The sequence below is a fragment of the Neovison vison genome, chromosome 5, assembly GCF_020171115.1.
Source record: "Neovison vison isolate M4711 chromosome 5, ASM_NN_V1, whole genome shotgun sequence".
NCBI lineage: Eukaryota > Metazoa > Chordata > Mammalia > Carnivora > Mustelidae > Neogale > Neogale vison.
The window spans coordinates 9,737,219-9,752,049 of NC_058095.1; positions in this window are offsets into that span (position 1 = coordinate 9,737,219).

A 14,831-nucleotide genomic window follows, 5' to 3' on the forward strand; every position below is an offset into this window, starting at 1 on the left:
AGAGAGAGAAAAATTTTAAACTGGAACTCTATCTGCTCAAGCACAAAAATGCTTATGCTGCTCTTGGGGACAAAAACTTAAGCTTGAAAATCCGAAGCCATCTGTGGTAGCATACGTCGGGTACGGACGGGAAAATGGCAGAAGTTTGGATTGGAGTGGAAATGGAATTTGCATGTAAATTAACTGAGATATAAAAACAGATTTATATCCAAGGCAAACATTTAGAAAGGGTAAGGGGGAAGCTCGTGAGGCATATCCAACCAGTTTTTAAGGGAAATAAGGATTCGCTTCGAGCTTTCAAAATTACTTTCCGTCACGACTGCAGCCACTTCTGCATTATAATCCATTGTAATTTAAATGCATTGAAATGATATATTAGATTTTGCTGTCTTCATTTTGAAAGTGAAGAAGGAAAATATTTGAGAAATAAAACCTTCTTATTAGAAAGTCAACACATATTCAGAATGGGAACAAAATGACTAATGTGAGTGAGAATAATTAACTGGGATGGAAAAATATATGATAAGCCGAAGAAATAACTATTAAGCTTCAGAACTTATTAATAAAAAAATACCAGAGGGAGCCAAATGGACTGTGAGTTGATCAAAAGACCTAAGGAATTGAGAAATGCTTTGATGTCCTGAAGGGCATTCACTTCAGTTCATTTCTGTAGGGATTTTCAATTAACTTCCTGCAAGTTGAAGCTAGTTGAAGCTCTTGCTAAAGGAAGTGAGATTCCTTGAGAAATATTTTTTATACCTTTGCTTGTCAGAGACCATTGTTTTTAGATACTGCATTAGAGTCATTTAAATGGCATAGGTTAGTATTCTTAACCCAAACTAGCTTTCGGAATAGAGGGAAGCTCTACTAACACCTGAAAAAAATCTAAAGATAGACTCGCCTTCAAGACTGATGTGATCCAAAGTTTCCCAGGACTTGCAAATCCGTGGTACTGCCCTGCCTTTGAAGTTTCTTTATCCTCTAGCAAGATCCCCACTAACAGCTTTGGAACCATCTACATGTTGCCTTGTTTAATCTGACAGGAGAAGAGAGAGTGTTTTCATGCCAAGGACATTACAACGTATCCAACCACATGGAAGAAAGTAAATGTAGTGTAAAAATTAGCCTGTTTTTCTGGAGAGTGTGAAGATACAACCTTCCATTATTTATGGTACAGTGAAGAAGGGTCAGGCATTTAACCAGTGGGGACAAGTCTATTCCTACTGACCAAAAAAAAAAAAAGTTTCCACAAAGTGCAGGATAGATTAGGACATGCATCTTCAAAGACTAGGAGGCTAACATCTCAGGAATTTTCAAAACTGTTGAAGGAGATCCAATTTTGCTGATTCACTTAAGAATATGCTATTATCAGACAATCTCAGCAATGAATGGCACTAAAGTTTGGAATAAGGAATGGAATACCAAGAGACAGCAAGCACATGCTATTTTCCCTTAAATGATGTATTATTTGATACCTAAGGTACTCTGTGCAAAGCAAAATAATACAGTGGACCCTTGCAAATCCACCAGCCAATTTAATAACCAGAACATTACCAATAGTATCAATACCATTGGACTTCTCTCCACCTGATCCAATTTCCACACCTCTTTCCCAATATTCTTAATCTATGGCTTTCCTTTCTTACACATGTACACACACACACACACATACACACCTGTAGTAGAATAAACAATAAGCAATCTACAGCTGCACACATACACATTTTGAATCTCATAACCAAAATGTTTAGCAAATGAAAACAAACCAGAAATGAAAGTATGTTTATTGGGCAATTCCCTTTCTTAAAAATTTTATTTATTTATTTAAGAGACAGAGAGAGAGAGAAAGAGAGCACAAATGGGGTGGAGGGACAGAGGGAGAGGGAGAAGTAGATTCCCTGCAGAACAGGGATCCCCATGTGGGGTTCCACCCCAGGACCCTGAAATCATGAACTGAGCTGAAGACAGATGCTTAATGGACTGAGCCACCCACGTGCCCCAGATGCAATTCCATTGAAAGAACCAAATAAAGAAAAGGAACAAAACTAATCTGTGCTGTTAGAAATCAGAACCTTAGTAGGATAGGAGATATGAAATCAAAAGAGAGCAGGTGAGTAGTGTTTTGGATACTGATACTCTTCTGTTCCTTGAATGTTGTCTGCCTGATGTGCGTGTTTAGTTATAAAAACTCATCAGGTTGTAATCTTATGATATATGTACTTTATTGTATGTATGTTATCCTTATTTAAAAGTTCCAAAAATAAAATGGACTAAAAATTTCAGAGAATGGGACACCTGGGTGTCAGTCATTAAGTGTCTGCCTTCTACTCAGGTCATGATCCCATGGTCCTGGGATCGAGCCCCATATCAGGCTCCCTGTCCCATAGGAAGACTGCTTCTCCCTCTCCCACTCTCTATGTTGTGTTCCCTCTCTCTGTCAAATAAATAAGTTAAATCTTTAAAAACTTTTTTCAGAGAATGACCTGAGAAGTAGACGATTAAAAAAAAAAAAAAAAAAAAAAAAGCTAAGAGGTGGCATTGTGATAGAAGAAATAGGGTAGTAGATTAAAGTGAGAGAAAGAATATCAGTACAGTCAATATAAATATAAGATCTTAATGATTAAAGCAAAAGTGTAGATCACAGGGACACCTGGGTGGCTCAGTGGGTTAAGGTCTCTGCCTTCAGCTCAGGTCATGATCCCAGAATCCTCATGGGGCTTTTTGCTCAGTAGGGAGCCTGCTGCCCCCTCTCTCTCTGCCTGCTTCTGATCTCTCTTTCTCTGTCAAATAAATATATATTTTTTAAAAAAGTGTAGTTCACATACACAAGACCTAAAGGAATAATAACTTTGGACCTTTCGACAGTAATATCAACATTTTCAGAAAACAAAATATAAATGCTTTGAAAATTATGAGGGGGAATAATGTCCATTCCAGAATTTTATATCCAACCAAACTTACTGTCGTCTGGGTTTGAAAAAAAAAGGTTCAAACATGCAAACTCTCAAAAATGGTGCTGGGGTCTACAGTACATTTTTAGAATATTGCTAGAAACTATGCTTTCCTGAAACAGAGAAACAAATCAAGGGAAATGAAGAAAATGGAAACCAGGAAATAGGAGATTATAGCCGGGAGTGAGGCAAAGGGAATCCCGGGATGAAGACCAGACAAGAATGGGGCAGCAGGTCTGGACCCAAATTGCATGAGGAGGACAAGAGGGCTCCATATAGAGGTCTTTGAGGAAAATGATGAACCAGGAGCATTATCGGCCAGGATATAAAAATGATTTTCAGGATTGTTGAAAGAGATGGGAGCACTTAATGAGAAAATCAGTGAAATACATGTATTATTACCTCCATGAAAAAGACAACACGCAGCAAATAACAGATGACTGTAACTTCAAAGGCTCAGTAGTAGATAATGTTTATGTGGTTGAAATAACAGAAACACTGCATGGTTTTGAGGAGATCGAATTATTGGGAAAGATGACTAAGACTTCACCTATGAAAGATGCAGTCCAGACTTACTTTTGCTCAGGATATTTTGAAGCAGATGACAAAGCGATAATTAAACTGTGGAAATGGTTGGCTGGTGACCAGTTTGGGGGGTAGGGTTAAGTAGAGCAGCTAGCTTTTGCTTTATGCCTATTAATGATATTTCAATTTTAGGCATAAACAAGACTTGCTTCGATAAAAATAATTTATTTACAGGTAGTAACCATAAATCAATACAAAAAATAAATTGAATAGACGATGTCAGTTTTCAGCAACGTTATGTGGCTAAGTTCTAATATTAAACTCTCCAACTTCCAACGGACAGCTGACTAATGAAAATCAAGTATTTTGGGGGCTCCTAGAACTAACCCACACATAGTCTGCCATAAAGAGGAGTGAGGGAAAGATGCAAAAAAGATATCGATTCTGTTGTCTTCTGGTCACACCTTGTCAGGAGATCCTCATGTCATCCTTCCTATTTGTCAAGCTGAACTTTGATACAATACCAAAGGGGCCAGTATCGTAAGGGTCTGGATAACTTACTGTCTGAGGAACGGGTGCAGAAGATGGAGACGTTTGGCTTGAGGACATATGAGAAACTGTCCTACATAATTTTCATGGTGCCAGAAAGAGTGGATAAAATTTCAAGAAAGCAGATATAAAACAATTCAACTTGAAACCCCAAACAGAAAAGTACACTCTCCCATGAAAAAGTTTGCTTGCCAGCACTTCCACAATGCCCTCCTCCAAAACGTGCTGAAAGCTGAGCCCTCACTTCCTTCCCAAGCCGTATCCCCACCAAACAACACCTGTTGGACAGGTCACAAACCTGGCGGTCATTTATGACCCCCCACATGCAGTTTGTCAGAACGCTTTGAGAACTCCTCCTTCAAAACATTTCCAGACTGTGACCTCTTCTGACCACCTTGCTGTTCCCATCCTGGTCTCACCACTATGATCTGTCACCTGGATCATGACCAAGGTCCCCCTACAGATTTCCCTGTATCTGCTCAGGAGCTCAAAAGGTCTATTCTCAATGCAACTGCCTTTAGGGTCCTTTCAAAATATAAGCCAAATAGTATTCCATATTCATCTTCAAGATGAATTTGGGGTTGCATTCACTAACTAAATAAACATAAAACTTGGAGTTCATTCCAGTTCTAAACTCACCTTTATTAAAATACAGATGCTGAGTAAGGATGGTGGTTGGCTCTGAGACCTCCTCTGATTTAAAGGTTTTGCTTTTGTTCTGCTTGGATGTACCTTCTTTAAAATGCCAGGTCCTCAAATCCTGTTCTTGAAGATGCCAGGCTTCTTAAATCTGTACTCTGCCCAGGTAGCCCCTATTCAAATAGCTCCAATTTGGTTTTCCTTCTAAATCTCGTGTTTATAACCTTGCCTGTGATTAACAGTAAATCTATACTTTACTATACTATACTATACTATACTATACTATAATTTCACCCTCTTCCTAGCGAATAGGGAAGTTGTTCAGCAGATAGAAGCAAGAACATACAGAAAGAGTTGCTTCTACTTCTTACTGTTTGAGCATCACAGAAAGCTCTGAGATGGCTTGGATGTGACAAGAAAAAAAATAAAAGAGAGTGAATGTCCCTGATGCCACTAGCCATCAGGGAGATTCAAATTAAAACTACACTGAGATATCACCTTACACCAGTTAGAATGGCCAAAATTAGCAAGACAGGAAACAACATGTGTTGGAGGGGATGTGGAGAAAGGGGAACCCTCTTACACTGTTGGTGGGAATGCAAGTTGGTGCAGCCTCTTTGAAGAACAGTGTGGAGATTCCTCAAGAAATTAAAAATAGAACTTCCTTATGACCCTGCCATTGCACGACTGGGTATTTACCCGAAAGATACAGATGTCGTGAAAAGAAGGGCCATCTGTACCCCAATGTTTATAGCAGCAATGGCCATGGTCGCAAACTGTGGAAAGAACCAAGATGCCCTTCAACGGACAAATGGATAAGGAAGATGTGGTCCATACACACTGTGGAGTATTATGCCTCCATCAGAAAGGACGAATACCCAAATTTTGTAGCAACATGGATGGGACTGGGAGAGATGATGCTAAGTGAAATAAGTCAAGCACAGAAAGTCAATTATCATATGGTTTCACTTATTTGTGGAGCATAACAAATAGCATGGAGGACATGGGGAGACAGAAAGGAGAAGGGAGTTGGGGGAAATTGGAAGGGGAGGTGAACCATGAAAGACTATGGCCTCTGAAAAACAATCTGAGGGTTTTGAAGGGGCGGGGGGTGGGAGGTCAGGGTACCAGGTGGTGGGTATTAGAGAGGGCACGGATTGCATGGAGCACTGGGTGTGGTGCAAAAATAATGAATACTGTTATGCTGAAAATAAAAAATAAATAAATAAATACAAGAATGAAAAAAGAAAAAAAAAGAGAGTGAAAGTAAGCAATCTATGATCCTTCCAATTGGTCAGAAGATGTCCTATGTACTAATGGAGAACAAGAACGTAAGTGGTCTTGAAGAAGGGATGATACCAGTAACAGTGGGATTCCCTAATTTAAGGAACTGTTTCTTATCACCCCAGACTTCCGACACCCCAGCTGGAGTTAATATCCCCTGGTTTGCAAAGCCTTTTCTCATCAGGGTTCAAAGACATCTATGAGCTTTCAGTCAGTTGTTAAAAGAAGGCAATGTGGTGATTTGTCATGAGGATAACAATCTTATGCTTAGCTACAAATGGGGGACATTACTCCAAAACACATCTAAACCAGTTCCCAGACTCCAGACACATGGAGTTTTGCAGTCCGCAAACATATTACTTGTCTTGATCTTCTTTAATCTTTTGCTTGGATCCTCATAGGTATTTTGTAACTCTGTCCCACACACCACAGGTCAGCTTTCTTCTGGTTTCACAATTTCAATTTTGTGACAGCGGTGTATTTCCATGCAGTTAATAACCTTGGTTAAGTCTGGATTGTTAGGATTTCTGTAATTTTGTGATTTGTTCAGTTATGGACACAGATGTCTTTGACACAAAAAGCCTTGACTCAAAGATATCAGAACCATACAGAACCGTCCTTTTTTTTTTTAATTGATTTTTTTCATTGTGTTTGTTAGTTTTGTTTTCCAATTTATCCGGTGTTTATCAATAGGCACCAGTAATTAAAATAAGTTCCCCAGATGAAATCCTCAATGATGAACCCTTAAAAATGGGAAGCTTTCAGTATCAGTAAGTCTCCATTCCACAGAATGGATTACTATTGTGCAAGCGAACCAAAGGGGCCATAACTGGGAAGACATGATTTAACATTATCAAAATCTATCCTAGAATGTTGTCCTTGAAGAACTCAAAGAGCCAATTCCCATGACATCCTGGACTTCCTTAGGTTACATAAACTTTTCATAAGATCTAACAAGCTAAACTGATCTGTTTTAATTTGTCATTCTTAGCCGTGGGTACAAGCAGTGAATATGTGTGTAATTAAGGGCTGAGGAGCTCTTTATACCCCTCAGTGTGCTTTGTGTCCTGTAGGTGTCCCCTGTCAAGACAATGTTGGTTTTGGAGACTGAGGAGTTGAACCATGGGGTCAAAGTAAGGAGATTTAACCCTGAGAAGTAGATTAGAAGAGAAACAAGAAAAAGATTATCGAAGAAACAAGAAACAGATTATTGTAACTTCTCCTCTCCCTCTTTCAAACCCTTTCTGTTTGCTTTCTCTTTTATATGTGCTGTTTTTGTCTTAATGTAGGCAAACATGCTTGCCCTCTTCTTGAGAAAGAAAATGCTTCTTTCATACTGGGACTGCCTGGAATCTGCATTCTTTTGATCTTACAGCCTGATTTCTCCACCTTATTTACTCGAATCATCTCTATCTCCTTTTCATATGTTCAAATTGTAGTTTGACACTGAGGTTTTCACTCCTTTTTTTTTTACCAAAATGGCGATGGATAAGGTTGTCAATGGTATCTTGACCATCGGACCCAGAGTCATTTTCTAACATCTCTGTGATTATGTCAGTAGTTGTAGTAATTTCTCCTCAAATTTCCCACCCCCCAAGGGTGGGTTTGTTTGTTCGGTTGGGTTTTTTTTTTGGGGGGGGGTTCCCCTAACAACACAGTGGTTTTTTTCCTATCTCTGTGATTATGTCAGTAGTTGTAGGTAATTTCTCCTCAAATTCCACCCCTCCAGGGTGTTCCCGCCCCCAACAACACAGTGTTTTATGTCATTGTGAGCTGGCCATAACTATCATTTTACTCTTTTTATCCCCTCCTTCCAAATTCTTTGTCTCCCCCCTCCCTGCCCTGCCATTATGTCTATTGGTATATATTGGCAAATACAAATAGTATATATTTAAGGTACAATGTGGCAATTCAATATATGGACACACTATGAGGTTATTAACACAATCAAGCTAATTAACAAATTTATCACCTCACAAAGTCAGTGTGTGTGTGTGTGTGTGTGTGTGTGTGTGTTTGTGTATGTGGTGAGAGCAAGTAGTAAATGCACTCTTGACCAAATGTAAGTTTACTATACAACATTATTAGTTGCCGTGTTGTACAGAAGATCTCCAGGGCATAGTCATCTCATAACTGAAAGTCTGTATCCTTTGACCAACATCTCTACCTTTCCCCCACTTCTAGTCCCAGGCATCCACTGTTCTACTTTCTTCTTCTCTGAGTGGTGACTTTCTTAGATTCCATGTGTGAGTGGGCTCATTGTAGCATTTGTCTTTCTATGTCTGGCTTACTTCACATGATGTATTATCATGCCCTAGTTTTGTCCCTATTGTCACAAATGGAAGGATTTCCTCCTTTTTCATGGCTGAATAATATTCCATTGTATTTCACATTTTCTTTGTCTGTTCACCCATCAAGAGACACTTAGGTTATTTCTTTTATTTTTTTTTAAGATTTTATTTATTTATTTGAAAGAGAGAGAGCAAAAGTAGGCAGAGCAGCAGGCAGAGGGAGAGGAAAAAGCAGGCTCCCCACTCAGCAGGGAGCCCGATGCAGGTCTCTATCCTAGGACCTTGGGATTATGACCTGAGTCAAAGGCAGATGCTCAACTGACTTAACCACCCTGGTACCCTGAGGTTATTTCCATATTTTGTCCACTGTGAATATCCTCCTTCCAAATTTCAAAGTTGAGACCTGCCCTCTTTTTTCTCTACTGAATCTGAATTTATCTGGAGAGCTCCATAATTCTCAAGACATCAACAGTCCTTTATTTGGGTAATATTAAATATATTGTCACATACACAGTGGGAATGAAGGATTCTTTCATTTCTTACTTTTACCCATCACTCCACTCTGAGATAATTGCCAAGTTTTTATTTTTCCTATATATTATTTCTCAAAGCTGATTTTTGTTATTGATTACTTCTTAGGCTGTGTTATCATATCACAGAGCAATAAAACATCTGCTGTAACTTTTATGCTTCTCTTTATGCTAACATATTGATTATATCAAAGTCATTATAGATTTCTATAGTTAATGATATTTCTTCTCATAAACAGATTTCCTTATTATGCAATAGAAATCACTTAGTTGCTGTTCAGTAAACAATTATTTATTGAGTATATACAAAATGTCCTTCCTGAGTAAGATAGTTACTCATATATAGTAATTACAACCTTGAGTTTGGATATAAAAACTAAGACATGCTGCCTTAGCATGTAAATACAAATGTCTAATGACTCATTTTGGCACTTATTATTGGTGTTAACTATTACAACAATAAACCTTTCTGATGGTTTCATACTGGTTAAGATCCAGCATTTCATGGGAACAATTTTAAGAGGCTGCTTCCAGGAACAGCATGAGGAAGAAACTATGGATTTATGAAGTTTTCTGGTTAGACGAGCTTTGTTCAGTCATCATCTTTTAACTAATCCTTCCTGTATAAATAAATAATATTAGTTTCAAGTAGAAGGGAATGTACTTCCCTCTCTCTCTCTCTTTTTTTTTTTTTTCTTGCCATAGACAGCAATTTCTTACGCCTTTTATTCTGGTAAAAAAAGAAATCCACATTACATCCAGGACCTCAAAGTAGCCTGTAGAGTTTTCAATTAACCCTTCAATCATTAACTCCAATGTAAAATCTATTTGTTCCAGCTGTGCAAAATTACAACTCTCTAGTTACAAAATAATATACCAGAAATTTGTTTTCACCCACAGAAAAAGAAATGTACCAGCAAATTCGGCATTCTGCAAATATGCTCTTTTAATGTGGAATCCATAAAAATTTGCATGTATCTAATGAATTTCCTGAATGGGAGTTGAATGTATGGAGAAGCATTTAAGAGGAAGAATAAATGTTGTATTCTGAATTGGTTTGGAAAAAGAGCTAATTTAAAACAAAACCAACATGTACCCTTATGCTGGGCAATGTTCTAAGTCAGGGTCAGCAAACTGCTTCTGTAAAGGTCCAAATATTAAATATTTTTTATTTTGTGGATTACACGGACTCAGGTGCAACTGTAACTGCCTTTGTAGTAGGCAAGCAGACGTGTTTAATGTGTAAACACACAGATATGGCTGTGCCAATAAACTTTACTTACAAGAATAGATAGCAGACGGCTGGATTTGAACCGTGGGTTATATATATTTGCTGTTCTCTGCTCTAAGTGCTTTACTTCTACAATTTTGTTGGATTTAACTGCCTTCAACACCTGCCTGAGGTAGGAACTATTTACTTATGCACAAATTGTATTTTTTGTGACTCCACGTGGTACAACATTTGAGTAACACAGAATCATACAAGTCAGGTGGAATTTAATTAGGTAGGCGTTATTTATTATTCTTCGTTCACACATGAAGAAATGGGAGCTCTGAGAGATTAGGTCATTTACCCACAATAACTGGCTTGCATAGGATGGAACCAGGATGTGCATTCTGCCTTTAGGAAGAGGTGGCAAGGGACAATACAATATCAGACAAGGGCTTGGGTGTCTAAGACTGTGACTTAACACACAGGATGAGAAGGGAGATGGGATATACAACAGGATGAGGAAATTTGATAATACAGTGGATATCTAACAGAACAAGAGCAAAGTTGCAGATTCCAACAGCCCACTAATAATAATATAAAATTTGTATTCTTAATTTCATTTTTATTTTCCATCCATTTAGATAAACCAGACCAACTAGAAAATTGTTTTCCAAAGTATTCTTTTTCTTATTTTAGTGTGCAGCTGAATACTCTTACAGAGTGAAAAAGAAAGTACTCACTTTTTCCCCACAACTAATTGGGTCATATTGGTTAGCAAACCCATTGAGAGCGTGTCCAGGAATAGAATATGATGGAAAATCGAAGCATTACCTGCTAGAAAGCCACTCGGGGTAAGTCTTTTAATCCCTTCAGAACCCATAAATAAAATGAAGAAGCCTGAGAGGAATCATCCTCGAGATCCTGTTCAGCTTAAAATTTTTTCTGATTATAAATTTGGAGGACATTCAACTCAGATTTACCTCGCATTTCAAATAATTATGGAAATATTTCAGGTAATAGCCTTTTTAATGTTACCTGAACAATGGCATCATTTAAAACATCAAATTATGTGGTCATTGAGCCTTAAGAAGAATATAATTCTATTACGTCCCCCATCTGCTCAGTGCATTTATGAGTTTTTCTTCCAGTTCTTCTCTGTTAAAACATGTGTATTTCATACAGATCTGATCTCCAGTTCAGAAATCCTGTCATCTTCTCTGACCACTCATCAGCCTATCTTTTTTTTGTGTGTTCTGCATCTCATATGTCTTATTTTTGGTTTTAGAATACTGCTTTAACTTAATTTATAGATTCACATTTTCTGTGGAAATTCTCCATTTTTCCCCCTCTTGCTTTTCTCTATTCTCTCCAACAGATTAATCATAGGTATCTTAAAATCCTTTTTCTTGGTCTTTGATGTTGGCCATATGCTCCTGTTGCACAAACCTAAGGATTTCCAGCTATATGTTGCACATTTATTATCAAAAGTGGAGGCATGGGGGCGCCTGGGTGGCTCAGTGGGTTAAGCCGCTGCCTTCGGCTCAGGTCATGATCTCAGGGTCCTGGGATCGAGTCCCACATCGGGCTCTCTGCTCAGCAAGGAGCCTGCTTCCCTATCTCTCTCTCTCTCTGGCTGCCTCTCCGTCTACTTGTGATTTCTGTCAAATTAATAAATAAAAAATCTTTAAAAAAAAAAAAAAGTGGAGGCATTCCCCATAGATGGGAAAACCCATCACTTTTATCCAAGGAGAGGCTTCAACACTAAGAAATGGTAAGGATTTTTACTGTGTTTTCAGAATTTGGGGGTTTCGTTCATTAGCCTCCTGCCTCAGGCAGCTTCAGCGTGTGAGCAGTGTCTGGAGGGGAAGACCAGCTCCGAGTTTTAGGCCCCAGAAGGGTCTTGTTTTTTCCCTTTAGTCCCACACAATCACGAACAGTTCTGCCGACTTCTTATTCCTCAAGCAAAGTCTGCCTGGGCCACTCCAGGACTCTCAACTCTTACCTGTTCTGAATGTCAAATGTAGCTTGCCAGAGGCAGACACAGACCCTCCGTCATCTCTGGAAAGCCTTATTATTCCCTCTAAAATGTTAGTCCCAGTCTTCCTCATTGCTTCTCCTGTTCTCTGATTTTTCTAGAAATACGATTTTTGCCATTTACTCAGTTGTTCTTATTTTATTCACTGGGAGTGTTGACCCTCTTAGAAACAAACAGAAGTCCATTTTTTGTTTGCTTGGTTTTGTTTGTATTTCTTAGTTTGATGAAGGTCACCTACAGAAGTCTGTGAGCACACATCATGCTGACTGCCACGTTTTTAGAAATTCACCTCCTGAGATCAAACACCAGACAAGGATGTCCTTTTCCACCACATCTGTTCAATATTATTTTAAAAGTCTTTGAAAGCACAGTAAAGCAATGTATGTATGTGTGTGTGTGTGTGTGTGTGAGTGTGTATACATAAACATAATAAAAGCTGGAGAGCAAAAATAAGTCCTTATTTGCAGGAGACAGGAAGTTCAAACTAACCTGCAGGTAAATTATTCAGATTAACACATGAATTTAGAAACATCTGGGGACCAAAATTCAACATAAACCAACTGTATTCCCATACAGTACCAATAGTTAAAAAATGAAATACCAAAAAAAACCAAAAACAAAAACAAAAATCCAACAGTGTTTATAATAGATTAAAAATCATCAGAGAACTTGACAGGCACCTGGGTGACACAGTTAGTTAGGGGGGAGTTAGTTTTGTTAGTTAGTTAGTTAGTTAAGGGAAAGTTAGTTTTCACTCAGGTCGTGATCTCAGGGTCCTGAGGTCGAGCCCACTTTGGGCTTCAGGCTCAGCCAGTATGGAGCCTACTCGAAGCTCTCTCTCTCTCTCTCCCTCTACCCCTTCCCATTGGGTTCTCACCCTCTTTCTAAAATAAATAAATAAATCTTTAAAAAATCATCAAAGAACTTGAAAAACTCTGACAGTTGTGAAAGAGCTCTACACAGAAAATTACAAACCTTAGAGAAATTACAGGAGACCCAAAGAAATAAAGGATGACTTATTCCTATATTGGGAACTTAAATACTGTAAAGGTGTACTTTACTTCTCAGTGACCTACAGATTTAATACAATCCCAATCATAGTCCTGGCAGGGTTTTATTTGCATGTCTGTATAGAAACTGACAAGCTGATCCAAAAACTCACGAAAAAATTCAATGGGAAGTTTGTAGAACAGAGTTGAATAACTCATTTCATAAGATACCAAGACATATAAAGAGTTAATACAGTGTAGTATTAGTACATGGAAAGGAAAAGTAGACCAGTGGAACAGAATGGAGAATCCAAAAACATACCCACAAATGGCCAACTGATTTGCAGCAAGGTGCCTGCTAAGTAGTGAGGGGTGGGGGTCGTGGCAAAATGTCTTTCCAATAAACCGCACTGGATCAACTTAAGTCCTAATTCACAAAGAACAATGAACACTGAATCCTCTACATCTTGCAGTTCCAAAAAAGCTTCAAAAATACTTCTAGAGGATAACATTGATTATCTTTATAATCTTGGAGTTGTTCAAATAGTTCATAAATAAGATAGGAAAAGCATCAACCATAAAGGAAAAGATTGTGAAATTAAATTCTTCTGAGGGTACTTGAGTGGCTCAGATGGTTGAGTGTCTGCATTTGGTTCAGGTCATGATCTCCAGGTCCTGGGATCAAACCCCATGTTGGGCTCCCAGCTCAGCGGGGAGTTTGCTTCTCCCTCTCCCTCTGTCTCTCCCCGTGCTTGACCTCTCTCTGTATCACTCTCAAATGAATAAAATCTTTTAAAATATTAAGTACTACTTTTAATAAAAAATATTAAAAGTAAAATGCAAGCCAGAGATTGAGGAAGTACATATCTAAATATATAAATAATATATTTTTATTTATATATGTTTAATATATGAATATGCTTAATATATGAATGTTTAATACATGAATATAGTAATATATGTGATATATTAATATATATTTTAATATATATTATTATATCATATATAAATACATTCATATATTAAACATTGAATTCATATATTAAACATGAATATAGGATTATATGTGATATATTAATATATATTTTAATATATATTATTATATCATATATACAAATATATTCATATATTATATTATATATATTAATATATGAATAATATAGAAAGACTCCCTACAAATCATTTAAAAAATAATGACTCAATTTTTTTTTTTTTTAGAAAGAGCTAAGATATTGAGAAAGTACTTTGCAAAAAATGGACAGGACACATAAAAAACATGTATGAGTACATGAATACTCATGTTATTAGTTATCAGAAAAATAGAAATTAAATTACAACTCCCCCATAATTGGTGAACTAAAACAAAAGCTGACAACACACAAGGTTGCTAAGACTGAAGCCCAGCTGTCATTTTCAAGTACTGCTGGTGAGATTGTTAAGCAATAGAGCCACGTGGGAAAACCATTTGATAGCAGTTAATTAATGTGAGCACGTTCCTACTCTAAAGAACAAGCAACCCCATATATGTATGTATATACCATATATGCCACAAAAAAGATGTCTAAAAATATTTGTAGCAACATTATTTATAACAGCCCCAAACTAGAAACACACAAATGTTCATCTAGTACAAAATGGATACACTGTTATAAGGAGATGGAGAATTATGAACTAAATCTATACACAGCAACATGAACTAATCTCAGGAACATAAAGCTAAATTAGAGAAACCAGACATCACATATATAGTTTTGTATATATAGATAGACCTATCTATCTATCTATAGATCTATCTATCTATCTATCTATATTTTTTATTCCATTT